Below are 3,635 nucleotides of genomic sequence, written 5' to 3'. Positions count from 1 at the left end.
AGCTTCAGGAAGAGCTGCGCTTGACCAGTCTCTTTCTTCACGTTTTCTCGGTTTGTTTTTCTGGCATGTAAAACATCAGATTTCTCTCTCCTTTTCCAGTAAACATCTTAAAAACAAGAACATGGGAAGCAAAGCTGTGTGAGAGATGAACTTATATCAGGTTATTTTGTTGTGTGGCATAAAACAAAAACAAATAAATGAACAAATCAGCCAGTGCCACGAAAACAAATAAAGCTTTGAAATGAAATCAAGTCTTTGTGTTGCAAACTGGTGCATCCCAGGTAATTTTGTTGTTGTTGTTTTAAGGGTATTTTAAACAATGCATTATCAAAAAATATTGAAAACAACGAGTAAATAATGTTTTAGAGAAAAAAGAGCCCTCTGGTTTGAATAGGACTGTATAGTGGCGATGAAATGACGGCTGGCGTGTGTTTGTCATGTGAAGGCTGTGGCGTTTGAGAGCCCCTGTTTTGTTATTCACCGTGTGGAGCCGCAAATGAAATTACACGAGGAAGACTAAAGGACGTTCTCTGAGAATTAATCCCATTTAGAGGCCGAGCCACTTCAGACTCTTACACTGAACACTCAAGGTTTGCAGAAGAAACATTTACAATGAAAACCATCAGCGTGAGGCGCGTGCTGAGCTGAGCTGAGCTCAGGATAGAGTTACAAACACACACATTTAGATTTGCACTTACTGTGATATGAATCACTCATTTCTATACATGCATTCAATTCGTTTCTCTTGTATTAAGAGAATGCATTAAATAATCTAATAATTTATTATAATTATAAATTATAATAAACAGCAGAAAAAAATGTTTAAATAAATACACGCCTATATCCCTGTCATCTTATCAGCTCATGTTTAACTATTACTGTAAATTCCCTTTAATGCTTTAATGAAGATCTAATCATTATCAATGTTTATTTATTTATTTTTATTTAGTCATTTATTAGACGCTTTTATCCAAAGCGACTTACAAATGAGGACAACAGAAGCAATCAATTGTAGTATTAAAACAACTAAAAACAGATCCAAAACTAAAAGCTAAAACTTTATAAATACTACCTATACACATTTTAAAAATAAAGAGATTAAATAAAAATGACAAATGCATACAAGAAAATTTCAAAACTTAACATTTAAATGAAAAACAAAAAATAAAGCTAAAAACAATTCAAAATATTAAAGAACAAAAGGTATAAGAGTATAATAATGATTCTAACATAACACTAAGCCAAACACCAAAAAAACAACTACACACACATACACATATATATATATATATATATACATACACATTTATAAACTATGATGTTGAATATTAGTATTATTTTTTATTTATATTATGTATTTATGCCAGTACATATGTACATTTAAATATTCCTGTTAATTACATATTTAAACATGGAACATCGGATATTTGTAACTAAAAGATTCATGAAGAAATTCATACAGAATCAAATATCACATAGGTGCATTTTTTAAATGTTTGTAAGCAGAATTTAAAAACACGAATGTATTAAAGAAATAGCACAGTCAATATACTGTCAGTTTCTAAATTAATTTGAGTTATTTTGTGAGGTTTTTAATGGAGTGCATTAAAAGTTGAGATTTAGGGGGGAAACATACAAAACAAAGATATAATTGTTTTAAGATGTTATGCTAGTCGCATTGAATTATTTCATTGAGTGCAGACTGAACAGATTTGATTTGAAAGGTAATAGCCTACTGTAGTGTGTGTGTGTGTGTGTGTGTGTGCAGTGAAACACTGACCCCTACTGCACAACATTCACTGCAGCATCTGACAAACCACATCCATACTCATACAATACATGCGTCACTGCCTTCATACATGCTCATATATCTGTGTCGTTGTAATGTTTTTAAAATGAATCACTAGACCTCGTTCACATGTATGAGGCTGCAGCACAGTTTCAGAATGATTAAAGTGTGTGGTGCATGCAGGACTCACACATTACTGTGAGCACTGGTGAAGTTCACAATCACTCCGGCTCTGCGCCATCATCCCGTCCTCGACTCCAAACACGCACTCTTTTAATTTGAGCTCTCTGATTAGCGGATGATTGGCTGACAGACGCTCGCGCATCCCAGGTCTCTCCCTCCCTGCCTGCAACTCAATCACAGCCAATTAGCGGCTCCCCAAACACTCTCTCCTATTAGAGCGTCATAATGCGCTCATTGTGTCCTGATTTGCCAAATAAATCACTCCAGAGGCGTGCGCGTTCAGCGCGGCTTGCCTTCCTTTCTCTCTTTAGTAACTTTCTTTAATAACTTTTTTTTTCAAGCTTTCATGTTTGTATCATTGGTAAATGTCCTTTTTATTTAAAAGGCTTATCTTTATTTTTTTGCAGCAGCAGCTTCTTATCGCTATCCTACATTCTCAGAAAAGCTGTCCTTTTCAAAAGGTACTACTTATTTAGGTACTATGTTCCCTTTAGGTAATAATCGGTACATTTGAGGTACTAATATGCATCTTTTACCGCCCCAGTGACAGCTTTTGTACTTTTTTTTTTTCTCTCTGAGAGTGCAAAATTAAAAGAGTGAATAATCATAGTCTTACAGTTCGCAGAAATCTTTGGTGGACATTGCAGGATGATTCAGATCGGCTGTCCTTGTCTTTTCAAGGTTAAGAATCCATTCAGTTTGAGACAAAAGAAAGAGTGAATCATAATAAGTGACGGTCTCACCTGTGCGCACTCTCTCAGCTCAATGTCACGTCAAGCGTCTCCATCATTTACAATCCTCTTCATTTCTGCATTGATACAAATGCACGTTTTTGTAGGCAGACTGACTTTCGGGACGAAGCAGAGAGACAGCGAGGAAACTAGAAATCGGAGTAATTTGATTGGACGAGCAGATGATATTGAGTTCATGTTGACGGACATGAGAGGAGATCAGACATGAATACCGGAATAAATCTCTCACACGTTCGTCCTTGGTAATGTCCATAAGATGGGCCGAAGTCAAAATAAATAAATGTAGGTTATAAATATACTTTCATGTATATTGTTCTCGTGACAAATGTATTTTACGTAAAAAAAAAAAAAAAAAAGGAAGTTAAAATACAATTCCGACATAAGGGTCATTCTCAGGAAACTGTGACCTTTGAATGTCTGTCCATGATCAAATACCTACATAATTAAATACATATATAACTATATAACATATATAACAATTGGAGGTGATACCTTAAAAACATATTTATTAACTAATCTGAATGCTGTTCACTGAGTGTATTGATTTCAGAGCTGTTGCATGTTGCTATACCATGCATTACTGTAATAGGCATAAAAATACACAAACATTGGATAAAATTGTGGGGGTTTTTTTTAACATTGGACTACTTTTGATACTTTTTGATTGACTGATTTTTAAGCATATTTAAAATAAACTTTTTTGGTTTTTATGGAGTTGCATTATAATTGACAACCGCAATGCATTATAATGGACTTTTCCACAAACACTCTTAAAAATAAAGGTCCTTTTTTGTTTTGGGCAGTGATGCCATATAGGAATCATTTCGGGCTCCCTATTTAAAGAAACATTCAGTGAATGGTTTTTAAAAAGAACACATTTTTTTGTTAGTGTGAAAAATATTTTAAAAATC

The 3,635-nt window shown here is 34.2% G+C and overlaps 1 long non-coding RNA gene across 1 annotated transcript; it reads right to left on the bottom strand.

The window, feature by feature from the left end:
* Positions 1-6: 6 nt before the first annotated feature.
* On the bottom strand, positions 7-2,874 carry LOC107723280 (uncharacterized). The gene is made up of 3 exons (XR_001637912.1): positions 2,716-2,874; positions 1,980-2,135; positions 7-106 (listed from the first exon to the last, which is right to left on the bottom strand). It is a non-coding gene; the product is annotated as an uncharacterized LOC107723280 (long non-coding RNA).
* Between the last annotated feature and the right edge of the window lie 761 nt (positions 2,875-3,635).

Source organism: Sinocyclocheilus rhinocerous, unplaced genomic scaffold (assembly GCF_001515625.1).
Source record: "Sinocyclocheilus rhinocerous isolate Xijiao unplaced genomic scaffold, SAMN03320098_v1.1 scaffold364, whole genome shotgun sequence".
Classification (NCBI taxonomy): Eukaryota; Metazoa; Chordata; class Actinopteri; order Cypriniformes; family Cyprinidae; genus Sinocyclocheilus; species Sinocyclocheilus rhinocerous.
This window is presented reverse-complemented; position numbering and strand designations above follow the sequence as displayed.